General features: G+C 42.7%; 1 protein-coding gene and 1 long non-coding RNA gene across 9 annotated transcripts in view; one reads left to right on the top strand and one right to left on the bottom strand.

The window, feature by feature from the left end:
• LOC308459565 overlaps positions 1-16,628 on the bottom strand; it is a 43,555-nt gene that overhangs the window by 22,124 nt on the left and 4,803 nt on the right. Inside the window, exons 2-6 of the long non-coding RNA XR_013978154.1 lie at positions 8,881-9,104; positions 8,381-8,477; positions 4,809-4,899; positions 2,608-2,700; positions 945-1,097 (exon numbers count right to left, since the gene is read on the bottom strand). This is a non-coding gene — a long non-coding RNA (uncharacterized lncRNA). The remainder of the gene's footprint in view (positions 1-944; positions 1,098-2,607; positions 2,701-4,808; positions 4,900-8,380; positions 8,478-8,880; positions 9,105-16,628) is intronic.
• Positions 9,122-16,628, top strand: part of TBC1D5 (TBC1 domain family member 5) — a 219,661-nt gene continuing 212,154 nt past the window's right edge. For 5 of the 8 annotated variants that reach the window (XM_080974681.1, XM_080974679.1, XM_080974680.1 and 2 more), the window contains exon 1: positions 9,194-9,270. The gene's annotated coding sequence lies outside the window, so the exon portion shown is untranslated. Of the gene's footprint in view, positions 9,271-9,615; positions 9,688-16,628 lie in introns of those variants that run through there. The other 3 variants (XM_080974678.1, XM_080974676.1, XM_080974677.1) reach the window with 3 other exon arrangements.

Raw genomic sequence — 16,628 nt, 5'->3', positions numbered from 1 at the left:
TTTCATGCATTCTTAAAATGCAATTAATTACTTTTACCTGAGTCTCAGAGTGGATACATATTATATATATAATATTTAAAAATATGCCTTTAAATATCTTTGAGGAAAGACCAGAGGTCAATGCATGCAAAATGCCCCGTGTACAATCCTTTGCATCTCCAGAAAGAACTGGGAGAGACTGTTGCCAGTCAGTGTGAACTAGCCTCCCTGCGTGTTGTGCCCTGCATACGTATTGGACCACACCTCCTGTAATCCTTGAACGTTGGCCATGCTGATGGGAGTTGTAGAAAATACAAAAATGTGAAGGCACCAGGTTACAAAAGGTTGGTGTCTACAATACTGAGCTAGATGAACCAATGTAGCTAGTGGACTAACTACAGTATAATATACGAGTCTCACAATCACAAAGGTATGAATGGTAGTTCATAGGTTCCAGTAGGAAGTACTAGATGGAGTTAGTAAGCAGCAGTTTTACTGATGATCTGAGGACCACTTTGTACCATTTCCAAAGAAAATGACACATTTAGGAATTAATAGGGACATTTACATATGTATATGTCTAAGTGCACATGTAAGTGCTGCTGATCCTCTTGGGAATTGGAGCAGCTACAAACACAGTCTATTTTATGCTTATTTGTTTTTCAATTTTTACACCTCATCCCAGCAGAGCTCTTGATGCAGTTTACAACAAAATAATTAAAATCAATAAACCATTCTGGAAATACAAACAGTTGCAACATCAATGCTAAAAGTGTTAAATCACTCAAGAGCAATCGGTTTAACAAGAGAATACAACAATTATGCGTCCAGCTTTAATTAGTCAATGCCCTCTGTAAAAGAGCCATGCTTGTAATTTCCCTAAAAAGGGGAAGATTATTTTGGACGGATGGCTCCAAAACTTGGGCAATTGAAGCAGCTCAGAAGTCCACTACCTCTTTCTGTACCTTTGCTAGAGTGTTGTGGTGGTACACCTAACAGAGTCTCTTCATAAGCTCTTGAAGCAGCAGTAGCCAATGTAGTTCTTTCTAGATGTTGTTGGACCCCAACTCCCATCAGCTCTGGTTAGGAACATCTGGTGGTCACCACATTGGCAATCCCTGTGTATGGAAAGAGGTACTTCTTCAGGTAACCTGAGCCCCAACTGCAAAGGGCTTTACAGTTTCAAAGCCCAAAAGCCCAAAATACAGATCGTAGCCAATGCAGCTCTTCCAGAATAGGATTTCTCTCTCTCTTGTCAGTATTTGAAGGGATCTAACTACAGTATTTTGGACCAACTATAGTTTCCCAAGTATATTTCAAGGCAGTGCCACTGAAGAATGCATTACAGCCAGGTTAAGAGATTTCTGTTAGCTCAGGCTTTACAGATTTGTTGTATTGTTTATACTGGTTGAATAGTTTTGGTTCATAACTTCTCAGATTTTCTTGTATTGTTTTTATTTTCTTGTTTGTTTATATGTTGCACTGTTATTTGGCATTCTTATGTACGTCACCCTAAAATCTATGTTTGGATCAAGGCTCAGTTTAAAAATTGTATGAATAAAGAAATAAACGCAGTAATATAATCTACGGCAGAGATAGGGAATTTATAACCCTACAGATATTGCTGGATTACAAATCCTATCTTCCCTGACCATTGACCATGTTGGCTGGAACTGCTAGGAATTCCAAAAACCTCACCCATGATCTAGAGCCTTTCAATGTATGTATTAGAGTAGTGAGGTCTCTGTTGCTCAGAGCAAGTACAATTGCAATTGTAACAGAAAGCACTCCTGGTCACAGCTGCCACTTAGAAGTCAAGTAGCAAAGCCATGCTCACAAGTACTCTCAAGTCACAGGCCTGGCTGGCTTTTTTGAAGGGGTGTGCAATCTCATTTGAAGGAAGCTATATATTCACTTCTTGCTTGAGTGACATTATCCCTTCACTGTTAAGACTTAACATATCTGTATTATCTGGATGAAGCTTCAGTTTATTGGCTTTTATCCAGCCCATTACTGACTCCAGTCAAGAGAGATACCAAATGTGAGTCACTGAAATCCAACCCATTCGTGACTTTTCCCAATGATTTCATTGTTGAAAAGGAAATAAGCAGCTATCTGACTTTTAGAAGACATCTTACATCCCTGTATAGGGAAGCTTTTAATGTTTTATGTTTTACTGTGCTTAATGTTTTAATTGTTAGACGCCACCTAGAGTTGCTAGGGCAACCCACTCAAATGGATGGAGCATGAAATTGTTGTTGTTATTAATGTGGGATAAATCAGCCCCAAATAACCAACATGCTTAACTCCAATTAATGCATGAATGGGTTAAGACCATAGAGTAAGCTGTCTTGCCAGGCTGAGCTAGGTCACACCCCCTCACTTTGGGAAGGTTAACAAACTCTTTTGTTCTCTTTTTCCACCATGTGAACCCTACCAGTGAGGAGGTCTAAAATGGGTGTTCCAAGCTTAGACCACATGGCTACATTTGTGTTTCTATGCAAATAATTTAGAAATATTTACCACTTTTGGAGCCTAAGTTAAACTGCCTGACTAGCCTTGCTGCTGTATGGAAAAGCACATGAATATGACCTTTGAAGAGTTTGTAAGTAAATCATTTTAACTTACCAAGTGTGGTCTCTTTCTATGCTAAGAGAAGTGGGGAACTTTGGAAACAACTTAGAAGGCGATATTTTAAAGGTCTGACTCTTGCTGGAATCCCTGGAATGCAAGAGTCATTAGGAAAATGTGGTTCAGCCTTTCCTTACTGAATCTCTACCCCAAGTTAACAAATGAGAATTGATCTAAGATCTGAGTGGGGCTGGGGACTGTAGTTTGAGTCAGATAGAAAAAATAAAGTTAGTTAAAGGCTGAAGGCATCATGGAGTGCTGGGTGACCCTCCCTTGGGACCTGATGGTGGTCAGGGGGTCTGTGCATGCTATGGATGCTCATGCTATTTGTCTCCACCAGAGTTTGAAAGCCCTTTGGCTCTGCTCTTTAAAACAGCCACACACCATGCTCTCGCTGCATGAAATTGAAATTATTTAACCCTTTAAGCTGATGAGTGAAGGATTTGATCTTGATGGCTGCAGGAGTCTGCTTCATCATTGCATTCCCTGCCGCCCCCCCTCCCCCAGTAATGGGCTAGGTGGCTGTGGTTTGGAGGATATTGCCTTGTGAGCTAAGATTGGCCTGCAGACTAGAAATTTCCCACCTCTGATTTAAGTTATTGATACAAATGTTGAAGAATACCAAACTTTGCAGTGTGCCACTCAAAATTTCCCTCTGACCCACTGATGGTAACTCTCGGGAGTAGTTTTCCAACCAGCTGGTGTTAATATATTTAATTTACTCTGCAGTCACCGAAGCAAATCTGAGAGGGTTGTATTATTATTGACATTAAAATATGAGTCTAACAATCCTATTTCTGAACTCTTACAACTGAACATGTAAATGACCAGCAGAGCCAAGAACAGCAGTGCTGATTAAATGTTTCCTGAGGCATTGTCTCTTTCTGTCACTAGATAACAGCCTTGAATACATACAGCAAATATTTTATATAACACAAAATTTATGGTAAAACTTTAATGGAAATTTTCTTTTATTTGGCAAAACCAACCAAGTAGCAATTATGTAGTTAAATTAAAAAAATATGTTTATTGATCAGCATGTAATTTACAATAAATGCTGACACAAATTGTAGAGCTTGCATGTCATTAATTCCTGGCTCCTTCCATCATTGACTCCTTTCAACAACTTATCCAGCATGATCTAATACACCTGACAGTTAGAATGAAGAAACAAGCCTATGTCAGCTTTTCCTGATCTAGTGTCCTCCAGATGTTTGGACTCCAACTCCTATTAGTCCAGCCATCATGGCTAGAGTTCATGAGTGTTGAGAGTTGTGGTCCAAAACATTGGGAGGACACCAAGCTGGAGAAGGCTGGCATATCAGAACATGAGGAGAGCCAATGATCCATTCTGTTCTCTCAGATGTCTATGGGAAGCTCACAAACACTCTGTCCACCTGACAGTGGAGGTAGGCTGATGGTATGACCACACACACATTGTAGGTGCTAATACCATGTGTGGCTCTACACTAAAAATGAAGGTTAAACAAAGAAAACAAAGTGTCAGCAGCCAATTTGACTCAAGGGAGTGGATTAGTTGGTTTCAAATATGGTAGGCAGGATAATTTCATGTTATGTGTGGTGCAGCGTTGGACTAAAATTCACAGCATCCCCCAGCCAGCAATATCAGCAATGGCCACAGAAGTCCAGTGACATCTGGGAGTCCACACTTTCCCCTCCCTGGGTTATAGTGTTAGACCCCGGGCCAGGGAGGCATAGGTTCAAATCCTGAGTCAGAACTCACTAAAAATCCAATTTAATCAGAATTAAGTCCCATTGATTTCAAAGAAAGTTATGCCCTATGATGTATTCTTAGGATTGCAGCATTTCCTCCAAATATATCAAGGTGCTAAGCAAGTTTCTCTCCACTACTCCCATTTATCATCACAACAACCCTGTCAGCCTATCCTACCTGAGTGGTTGTGAGGATAAAAGTGAGAGAGAACTCCATATGCTGCCTTGGAACTCCTTGGAGGAAAGCTAGGGTCCAAGTGGTGTCAGTAACTAAAATTTAACATGTAGTGCTTAAAATGTATGTCTTCCTATGGTTGACCATATATCTGCATCAGATTACTTGTGGCTTCTGTGGTTATTGGGTGAAGTTATTGTTCTTGACATAGCAGTTTTAATCCATATGTAGCATTCACATTAATGTAGTCCACTAGAATGCAAGAAACCTTGAGTTGCATAGTTCTTACTGAAATCAAAGATTAACTGTTCACGCAGATTTCACAAGTGACGCAGCCTTTGGGTTTATGTTCTGTGTTTCCCACGTGCTGTACACCTAAACTGTAATAACAATTCAGTTAAATCTTTACACTATTTTAAAGTGAAATGGTTGTCTAAAAATAAAAACAAACTTATTATAGTTGTATAATATTCCACATAATGTAAAGCCCCGAACAAAAATATTTTGCTGCTGCTGTTACCAGGTTATGGTGGCAGGCAGTGGAAGTGTAACTGCAGTCACAACAGAGACCTTATTTTCATGAGTAAGAAACATAATGAAATATTGTCGCTTATAGCCTATTTAAGCGGAGCAATCCCATACCAATTAATATGTTTATATTAGGGCATTGGTATGTGTTCTTCTGGAATCCTAAAATGTTCTTCAGGAAATGCTCAATACATCAAGGTAACAATTATTGTAAAGTTAATTTAAAATATGAATAGGCCCTGAATACTTCACACAGTAAAGTTCACCAGTAGCAAAATCTGCACTTAACATTGCAGTGACCCTGTAAATCTTTATAAACAGGAGGTAGCCAGTGAAACCATGCAGCGCCAAAGTCAGCCATTTGTGGCGCAGATTCTTTTAAAATGACAATGGGTGACAAACAGTATGGCAATTCCAAGCTGCCTCTGGAATCCTAGATAAATTCTGCCCATAGCAATGTGTTTACTACCTATCTTGTTGACAAAATAATTCCTTTTCAGTATGTCTTCAGGATCACTAGCCTGACTGCAAAATCTGAACTTAGTATACATAAGGTCAGCCTTGTTGTTCTATTTTTATGGCTCATTTTCAATTAGTATCATTCACTGATTGTGTCCTTGGGGGAACGCAGCTACCAACTGCAAATTAAACCTCTGTCGCTCCTATGCAGTTAAGGCTAGAAGGAGGGAAAAGTAAGCTTTGGTAAAGAGGGGTATACTTTCCATTATTTTGTCACTAATATTTTGAAGAGGGACTACAGCTGCAATCAAGAAAGTTAAAATTAAAAGCTTCAATTTCCAATGCTTTCTTCTGGTTAACGTCATACTAAAAATGAACAACACTACCCCAATATACCCACTAAAACTAAAGACATAGTTTTTCTTGTTGGGAAAGGGAATGCCATTTGAGCACTACCTCACATAGGTAGACACATTCATAGTTCCCAGGTAAGAAAAAGGCAGGCAGCCCAGCCAAGTTCCAACTGAAGTTGGCAAAACACACAGCTCATTTATTACATTGTGACTGGTTCCACGACTGAAAGCAGCACAAGATACTGCTTTATGTTTGCATTAGGATAGTGCCAACGTGTTGCATTAGGATAGTGCCAACGTGTTGAAATGTGGGTATGTTGTAGTGGTAGGCAAAACAGCATGGGGAAGCTACTGTCGGAAAAAGAAAGCAAAACAGCCCTGTTGTGGGTCTTTCCGAGTTCAGCTCTTATCTGAAGATCTTTTATCTGTAAGTATTTTGGACCACACCCACTGAGAATACTGCTGGATCCTAAGGTTTGGACGCCATTGATAAGGCCACATTCATAAGTTCATTCTTTAACAAAATACGAGTCAACTATAAATGAGGCAGTAGGCTGGTTACGCAGGACATACTACTAACAAATGAAAATGGTTGGGAGAGTCAAGAGGAACAATTGGCACCTGCAGTTACCTCACCTTGCCTTAGTGATAAGGTCGCCTCTGCCTTTAGTACACATGCCAGCAGGATACCTATGCACTAGTTAATTTAATCAATATGATTTTAAGGCCAAACGTTGAACTAGGTTCCACAGAATTAATATTTTCTACAATTATCACCAAGTACATTCCAGCTGTCCAATATTGTACTAAATGATATACCGTGGAATCTGCAAATGAAAGGCTGGCTTATTTCTTTCAGGAAGCAAGCTAAAATTAAAATGTCCCAATATGGAGGAAATCTTGTGCATATTCAGCAGTTGGTAACAACTTTAAATTGTTGTTACCAGAAATAAGCCTAACTTTACTGTGCTTATATTAGAACAGGATGTTTAAACCTGCTGCTGTAAAACACCAGTCAGCAGTCTTGATCAGAAACAGTGGTAGGCTGATCAGAGAAGAGATAATAATTCTTTCTAACAAAATCCTTTACTATGCTGAAGATCAGTGTAAGTAAAAATGGACTGTAGGAAACTATTGCTTTTTGAAGTGAATGCCATGTTTTGCAAATGGTTCTATAAACAATATTGTCCACCAAAGTCCAGCCTCCTTTCAAAAGATAGAATATCGCCCATACAGGAAGCAGAGAGAAAAGTTTATAAATTACACACAGGACTTTGCACCTGATCCGCTTCAAGAGATGCAGGCTTTTTAAAATCAGCAGTGTCTTCTCGCCAGTGTTATTTTTACAGGAAAAGAGGTGCTGGAGTTTACCAGGAACTTCTCCCTTGTTCTCTTAGAGTGGCAATGGCGCCCACCTGAAAGGTGCCAGAGTTGAGCTCTGGCTGAAAAAAAAGCCCTGCTTTTCGCTAATAAGTGTATTGAGTCTTCCCTCAAAAAATGAAGCTGATCACGAGCAGAATGCTACCTTATTACTTTGCCTGATGTTTAATATCAACGAGCAGGCAGCCTAATTAAACATGGTAAAAGGGTATGTGTGGACGGCACTGTGGTCTAAACCTGAGCCTAGAGCTTGCCGATCAGAAGGTTGGTGGTTTGAATCCCCGCAACGGGGTGAGCTCCCGTTGTTCAGTCCCAGCTCCTGCCCACCTAGCAGTTCGAAAGCATGTCAAAGTGCAAGTAGATAAATAGGTACTGCTCTGGCGGAAAGGTAAACGGCATTTCCGTGCGCTGCTCTGGTTCACCAGAAGCGGCTTAGTCATGCTGGCCACATGACCCAGAAGCTGTCTGTGGACAAACGCCGGCTCCCTTGGCCAGTTAAGTGAGATGAGCGCTGCAACCCCAGAGTAATCCGCAACTGGACCTAATGGTAAGGGGTACCTTTACCTTTTACCTATGGTCTCATTAAACCAGTGGTTTTTGAAGAGTGTTGAGTACCACACTAGTGTGGCAGGAGAGAATGTAGTGGGAAGAATGAAGGCCAATCAATGAAACATTTGAATATTTCAATGTTGTGTAGTATAGTATCAAAATATTTTATTTGCAGAATATGGATAGCTTTCCAAAATGAGAGCAAAGACCTTGAAGTGATACTGAGGACAATCCTAGTTGTGTTTCCCAATGCATTCTATATCAATTAAATTTTTGGTGTGGTGCGAGCAATTTTCTATTCTGGAAGTATGGGGGGGGGGGGAGAACCACTGAATTAAACTGTCATAAATAAGAGCTGGTGGAAAGGAAGCAGAATATACCAACATTAGGACCACAGGGTTGCATCCAACTTATGTCATGCTCAAGTATACCCACTGAAATCACTGCTTCAAAATGCAAGGAGATGGCATAGAACTTCTAGGGGCGCTGGGTTTTTTGGCCCCCACAATAAATTATTTGAGGGGGCCAATCCCCCACAAAGTTGATGGCCATTCCCATTCAAACCTGATCGATTATGAAGGGTGGGGCTTACCTGGGCCCCCACAATATTTTATTCAAGTCGGCACCCCTGGGAGACGGATGCTCAGTCCGCATTTTAGTCCAGCTTTACAATCTTCCTGCCACTTCACCTTTAAGCAAACGAACAAAAAAAGCAACAACAATTTAAAGCAAGTTTCAGAAAAAGTAGTCTGCAAGAGCAGGAATGTAGTTGAGGTGGGGGGTTTTCTGGGGTGGGGGAGTTGCTTTTTTTATTTCCGGGGTGTGTGTGTGGAAAGCGAGGCGAGGGCAAAGGCAATAAAGGAAACACGCTCGTCTCCTCAGCACCGTCTTCCACAGTAACCAGGCGGCAAGTCCCCTTCGACTCAGTGGGCCTCCAAGTCAACGGAGAGCTGCCCCTGGCTTTCCTTTTACGTTTTATCCAACTGGAAGGTTAGTCTAAGGCGCTGAGCTGACCGGCTCGCGGCGAGGAAGCCGCGGACTCCGCTCTCCTCTCAAACGCCTCACACGCGCCGACAAGCCCACAGCCCCAACCTTCTCCGCGTCTCCCTCCGCTCCCGGCCTGTCCCTCGCCCGAGTCCCCGAGCCCCTCAGACCGACAGGCGTCCCGAAAGTGCCCCGCTCCGAGCAGCCGCCGGATCTAGGCCAGCGCGCCGTCGCCGCGCGGTGTGGGCGGCCTCCGCTTCCCCTCAGCGAAGGCGGGCGCCTGCGTGCAAGAGGCGAGGGGGCGGCGGTTGAACTCGGCTACCGGCGCAAGGCTTCGAGGAAGGTGGTTGCTGGGCCTCCTTCCTCTTTTCCCTCAGCCTGGCGGGCCGTGGGGGGAAGGCTTTTGAGGGAGAGAGGGAGGGACGCGGGCAAGGAGGGGAGGAGGCAGGCAGGCAGGCAGAGCCGCTTTCTCCAGCGCCCCTGCACCAACGGCAGCAGGTAAAAGCCGACGAAAGCCGCCCGCTCCCAGCCACATCCCCAACCCCTTCCCGCTCCCAAATGGCCGCCTCCTCGGCTGCAGCCACCCCAGGTCTTTCCTTCCGTCCTTCCTTCCCGCTTCCGTCCCCTCACGGCTTCCTCCATTCCCGGCTGTCACTGAAGGGCAGCCGGAGAAGGGGAGGAAGTGGCTCTTTTTGAGGCCTGCAACGTCAAAGGCCGCTCCTCTTCCACCCTCCTGCGCGCCCGTTTCTAGAAGCAGGTTGCGGGGAGGCGCTTCCTGGCGCCGCTGCTGCTGCTAGTTTGGTGGTTGCCGAGTTTCTCGCCCTCAGCTGGTTTCCAAGAGGCGAGAGAGAGAGAGAGGACGGGAGCTGCTCATGTGGGCGTTGTTTTCACCACCCCCTCCTAATCTGCTCATAGGTGAAGCTAGTAGAACTTTTCCTTCCTTCCCTCCTCTTCTCCGACGCTCTTGTTTCTTTGCTCAAGCTGCTCGGTTTTCCTTAGTTGCCTCTCCACAAAACTTCAGTTCTGGCGTTTTATGGTAGTTTCACTTTCATATCCCTCTTCTGGACAGTGGAATCCTATGCATGTCTTCTCAGGAGTCAGTTCTGTTGAGTTTGGTGGGCCTTGTGACCAAATAAGTTTTGTTTGTGTGTGTGTGTGTGTGTGTGTGTGAATATACAGTGGTACCTCGGGTTACATACTCTTCAGGTTACATACGCTTCAGGTTACAGACTCCGCTAACCCAGAAATAGTACCTCAGGTTAAGAACTTTGCTTCAGGATGAGAACAGAAATCGTGCTCCGGTGGCACGGCGGCAGCAGGAGGCCCCATTAGCTAAAGTGGTGCTTCAGGTTAAGAACAGTTTCAGGTTAAGAACAGACCTCCAGAACGAATTAAGTACTTAACCCGAGGTACCACTGTATATACACACACACATGCCTTACAGATCCATTCTATACATATCTACTCAGTCCTATTGAGTCCAGCACTGCTTATTTCTAGGCAGTTGGATACAGGATTGTGGCCTTAGGCAATAATGTTTTCCCGTTGCCAAATTCAGAAATGAAGTTTTGTGACATCTGCTTACTCATCGTTTCTGTTCCTTCTTTTTTCTTTTTTTAAACCAAACTAGAAGCTGCCTCCTAAGTACTGAGAACACCCTATTGTTTAGAGAACAGTTTGAGATTACACGAACCTTGTAGTTTCCCAATTTTCAGATTCTCTTTTTTAAGTGTGGTTTGATTTCTCTCTAGTATATTAAGTCTACATATGGGATAATAGCACAATCAATCCCCTTCGTAAAGTGGCTTAAGGTGTTTTGAATTGTGGAAGACTTTATTGAAAGACTTGGAGTTGTCATGCTTACAAGTCCCTAGTTTAGTGCCTATGAGTTGATGGGTTAATTTGTATGGACTAGGATTTTTATTTTTAAAAACCCATGCAACTACGGTAGTTTTGTGTCTTCTGGGCCTATATTCTAGGTGAAGTGCTCCCTATCATATAGCAAATCATGAAATTTCAGGGACTTTCAAAAGTGGTTTGTTACATGGGTTGTAGAGGCGTTCTGTGTATATGTGTGTGTGTGTGTGTGTGTGTGTATATATATATATATATATATATATATATATATATTACAGTTCCGCCCAAGCACTTGGACATGTGTAAGGTAATTTTTTTGTGTCTGACTATTATCTTTATAGAGTAACACATCTCTTTTGAAATAATAATTCAGTGAAGTTTCTTGCTTAAAAAGTATACTAGGGACACAATGTAGGATTTTAAGCATGAATACTGCATTTTATGCACAAGGTGAAAAAGTGGCATGCCCTGATTGTGGCCTGGTTCACAGTCAAACACACGGCACGCTGGTGCACATTTAGTATTAAACACGGTTAGTGACTATGGAGCTGTTAATGATAATCTGCCACATTCAGAAAACATGTTTCATTAACTGTTAAAGGTAAAGGTACCCCTGCCCGTACGGGCCAGTCTTGACAGACTCTAGGGTTGTGCGCTCATCTCACTCAAGAGGCCGGGGGCCAGCGCTGTCTGGAGACACTTCTGGGTCACGTGGCCAGCGTGACAAGCTGCATCTGGCGAGCCAGCGCAGCACACGGAAACGCCGTTTACCTTCCCGCCAGTAAGCGGTCCCTATTTATCTACTTGCACCGGGGGGTGCTTTCGAACTGCTAGGTTGGCAGGCGCTGGGACCGAGCAACGGGAGCGCACCCCGCCGCGGGGATTCGAACCGCCGACCTTTCGATCGGCAAGCCCTAGGCGCTGAGGCTTTTACCCACAGCGCCACCCGCGTCCCTTTCATTAACTGTTAGTTCGATCTTAAACTTGTTTGTGTGGAATTACACCCACTTTGTTTAAACTGGGTTACTCCCACCTGAGTCTGCATGGAATTGCAGCCTGGATGTAATAATTATGTGTCCTAGTCCAGAATAAGTTGGTCATGTTTAAGTGCTGTGGAAATTAATGTGGCATCAAGTTACTAATGACTAACTTTTCCCACTGATTTCAATGGGACTTAAGCACAACTCATTTTCTTTTAATAGAGACTGCCGTGTCTTGCTTGCAGGAAATTAAAGGTAAAGGTACCCCTGACCGTTAGGTTCAGTCGCAGACGACTCTGGAGTTGCGGTGCTCATCTTGATCTGTAGGCCGAGGGAGCCGGCGTTTGTCCGCAGACAGCTTCCGGGTCATGTGGCCAGCATGACTAAGCCACTTCTGGCGAACCAGAGCAGTGCACGGAAACACCGTTTACCTTCCCACCGGAGCAGTACCTCTTTATCTACTTGCACTTTGATGTGCTTTTGAACTGCTGGGTGGGCAGGAGCTGGGACCGAACAACGGGAGCTCACCCCGTTGTGGGGATTCGAAGCGACCTTCTGATTGGCAAGCTCTAGGCTCAGTGGTTTAGACCACAGCGCCACCCGTGTCCCCTTGCAGTAAATTACTTCATGATTAAATTCAAAAAGTGCATCCAGTTAGTGTAATTGTACTTGAGGATATTTTCCAAGCCACAGAATGACAGAAAACCCTCGTTTTCAGAGGCATGAATCCATAACGCCACCCATTTATGTTAGATGAATTCTTCAAGAACACTTGAGTTAAACAGTGAACCAACTGGCATAGCCACATTCAGTGGGGAACCCTTCCCCACAAACCACTTGTTTTCCTGCATTTTATCTGTCACAATGTGGATATCTGATAAGTGTGGCAGTCCAGTCATGATTAAGGCACCTTCAAGGAGAACATTAGGTGATGGATTTAATGTCATAGAGTTGTCTATGGTCCACCTTTTCCTCTTCATCACTGTCCATAAGGCATTGGAGACAGCTGGTTTTATAATTATGCCCTTTTTGAACATAAGCAATGGGGTGTTCAGTATCAGGAGTTGCATTTCCTGATTGGGAAGAGAACAGGGAGCATAAGAGTCCTAGCAGTTTTGGGGTTGCTGGTGCTGATTCTCATCCCATGAATAATTTGCATACTTGTCTTTTAAAACCTCTCTGGGATAGTTACCCTAATATATATTGTGCATTGGCCCTCATTTGGTGCAGAGGGATAATGAATAAGGCAGTAACTAAAAACTAAGGAGATTTTGCCTTGTATGTCCGTTTGAAACAGAAGATTTTTGATCAGTTTGTAAGGAAATAATGTGTTCGGCATATTGAACAATACTTTAGAGCGGGGTGTCAAACTCAAATTCATTGGGGGGCCGCATCAGCAGTTTGGTCACCCTCAAAGGGCCGGTTGTATCTGTAGGACTATACATCATATGTACTTACAGTACAGGAGAGAAGGGTTCAGGCAGCCGTTGGATCTGTCACATCACAGGATGGCATGCACTCAATATAAAAACAAGTGGAGGTTTCCTGAATGCATGTAAAGTGGAGGTTTCCTGTGTAGAACGGCCGGCGCCGCTAGAGGGCAGACGTTCTCTGGCTTGTAGGCTGCCGCGCATGCGCTGAAGAGGCGGCTTTCTTGTGTAAAAAAAAAAAAAAGGTGAAGGCTGGTGGCCGGCGGCGGCTACACAGGCCACATGATGAGGTCTGGCGGGCCGGATTCGGCCCGCGGGCCTTGTGTATGACACCCGTGCTTTAGAGACAAATTTCTCTTTTCATTTTTCATTTTTGAGGCTTCCTATTTTTTGTTAGTAACCAAATAGCCAGTCGTTGCACATAATTGTCTGTATAGGGGTGTGTGTTCATGTGGCTGTGTACATGCACATGCACATTTAAATATTATGCAACATGTAACATTTTCTGGTATAAAACCCACAATGTGGGGAAAGTATCAGTTTTGGTTAGTAAAATGTCTATTTTAATTTTCTGTCCAGGAAACTGTAACAGAAATGAAGGGGGGAAATGACAAGTATTTGAAGAAGCAGGAAAGCTGTGGCACCTTAAAGATCACTAGCTTATTTGTTGCATGAATTTAAAGCAGTGGGGGACAAGTGAGCCTCCACATATTATTGGACTCCCAGCTCCAGCCAGCCTGGTCGGTACAGAGATGATGGGACTCATAGTCCAAACACTCTGAATGTCCACAAGTTCTCTACCCCGGAGGTAGAGCTTACTTTTCAGATGTAGTTTATCAAGTTAGGTCACTGAAACTGCCTACCCACAAGTTTTCAAAAAGCAGTACACTGGGGTTTCTTGATCAGAATTTGTGATGAAACCATGTAAGAGCCTTCCTTTGGCGCTGGTGCCAAATGAAATTATAGAGTGCTCTTCAATACGAAGCCTGGAGAAATACAATACAATATGCCTGGAGAAAATACTTTAAATACAAAAGTTTCAAACCATAAGTGTGCATTTTTGTATGTATATGTGTGTGGAAGAGAGATTGCTTGTAGAGAGAGCCATTCTGCCTGCAGGCGGGGAAAGTTCTGAAAATATTGATGTCATTGTGTAAGAGATCAATGCTTTACTAACTTCTGTGTTTTGTTTCTGTGATATAACACTGTGCCACAGTGACAGTATTGGGGAACCTTGTAAATCCTCCCACTCAATACAGTTGTAAAATCTGATGTTGGCGCCTAGAATTTTGCTTCTTATAACATATATTTTTGTAAAACATAAAGGAAATAACAAACCCCTGCCATTCAACCTCTTCCGCCAGCAATGGATAGGCATAGTATTTCTGAACTTGGAGATTCAATTTAGCAACAGTCCTGTGTGCAGAGGAGGGGGGCAGCTGGGTACAATTGCTACAGGCCTCAGAGGGCAAAGTAGCCGCACATGTCATGTATTTTGAGCAGTGTGCATGTGCACACACAGTGTTACATAGTTTTGTGTGTGTGTGCATGCATGTGTGTACACTTGTTTTGTACATATACATATATTTATAAAAATTGTGTGTATGAAGTGTTCTGTTCTTTTCAATGAAACAGAGATTCAGATAGGTACAAAACAAAGAAAGAATGCCATATTTTAGTATCACCATGATGTTCATAAATTCAATTTTCTTATTCCTGGTCCAGAGGAAAACTGAATTTGCCCATTTTTTTAATCTTATGCCCATCTTTTCAAAGTACCTATCAATTTGTTTGTCAAAGGCGATCTTCATTATTAGAATGCTACCTTCTATGTTGTATTGTTTTGTTTTCCTCATGATGCTTTGTCACTGTTTAAAGAAATTATTAATTCATCTGACAGAGGTCAGACACAATATGTGGGTTTTCACTGTGTGTCAAACAATATACTTGCTGCTGTTATGGATTCTTGTGTAAAATGGATAATAAAGTGCTACTAAATTTAAGTGGAATAATGCATTACCTGCTGTATGCTTGCTGAGTAAGCACTTGTTTCATGAAGTCAAACATTGCAGTTGTGTGTTTCAGGCTGTTTAATACTCGTTCTAGGAAAGAAAATCGGTGTGTTTTCATAGTCTTGGATACATGAATGGCATGGCTGCTGACTTCAGCAATGGAAAGCTTCCATTTAAATAGGACTCTGAATTAACAAATCACTGTCATTACAATCAATATAAATTTACTGGGTAGGAGAGACAGTATATTGTGTAACATGATGAGTATGTCATGGTGCTTTCTTGGTGTCAAGCCTCTAATATGATAACATGTTTTTAGGGTTTGCCCATTACTTGCTTGATTGAAGGTTTATTGTTTGGAATATGGCAGGTTTTAAAGTTACTGTATTTCAGACACTATACTTAATTTTTAATAGATGGTGTTTATATTCCTCTTTGGGCTGAGTTGTATGTTACAGTGGTCCCTTAGAATCTTCTGAACATTCTTCCACAATCATAGTGACTCCACATGGCAGTTGTAACATATTATTGTTGCTCATCACAGAGGCTGCCGAGTGCTATTTAGCCCACACTACACGTCGAAGTGCAAGTAGATAAATAGGTACCACTTCGGCGGGAAGGTAAACAGCGTTTCCGTGCGCTGCTCTGGTTCGCCAGAAGTGGCTTAGTCAGGATGCCACATGACCCGGAAGCTGTCTGCGGACAAACGCTGACTCCCTCGGCCTATAGAGCGAGATGAGCGCTGCAACCCCAGTCATCCGTGACTGGACCTAACGGTCAGGGGTACCTTTACCTTTACCTTTTTACACATTCATAATGGCAGCTGGCACTGGCGTAGGGCTGACTCCATGTGACTCAGGCAATCCACACAGTGAGCTGCTTTTGACATGTTAAAACTACTGTGGGAAGCTACCACCATGCAAAAGTACTGCTAGCAGTTTTCACGGGGCACATAATATATGTTAGAATCGGCCATTAAAGATTAAATCAAGGGCATAAGAAATGGGACAGTTATTTAGGCTCTTAAGTGTGGTTACTGTAAGCTTAAACTTTAAAAGAGCAACTGGGGAATGGTGAAAGAAGTCAATAAGGTAATTAGAATGATTGCAGAGACTAATTCCAGATTGATGGAAATTCTATGCCTTTTTAGCAGTGTTAATTACCTAAGCACTTTGACCAGATGTAGGCATATTTTTACTTCCATTGGTGAGTTGGAGCATATGACCCCCGAGAGTAGTCTTAAAAACTCTCTCTGTCCAGCAGTTTATAATGCCAAGCTGCCTGAAAGTAGCAGGAAAAGGTGGATATTTCTAAAGGTGTTTTTTTAAAGTGTAGCTTTTGTTATCTCACTGCTTCAAGGAAGGCAGTATAATTTTATAATAATGCTTAGGAATACAATGCAGTTAACATTCATATCATGCTTATGCATGCTGGTATAGAGATTATCTTGCCTACACTTCTAGTGGGTATGGGACCAGACTTTTTTCCAAAGAGCTTATCTAGTTATTTGTTTAATCAGTTTTTTAACTAGAGTGAACAGTGCGTATGATGCAATCATTAAGGAGTCTAACATACAG

Source organism: Podarcis pityusensis (genome assembly GCF_964106645.2).
Source record: "Podarcis pityusensis genome assembly, chromosome: 12".
NCBI classification, from domain to species: domain Eukaryota; kingdom Metazoa; phylum Chordata; class Lepidosauria; order Squamata; family Lacertidae; genus Podarcis; species Podarcis pityusensis.
The sequence above is the reverse complement of the archived record's forward strand: the minus strand, read 5'-3'. Positions and strand labels throughout refer to the sequence as shown.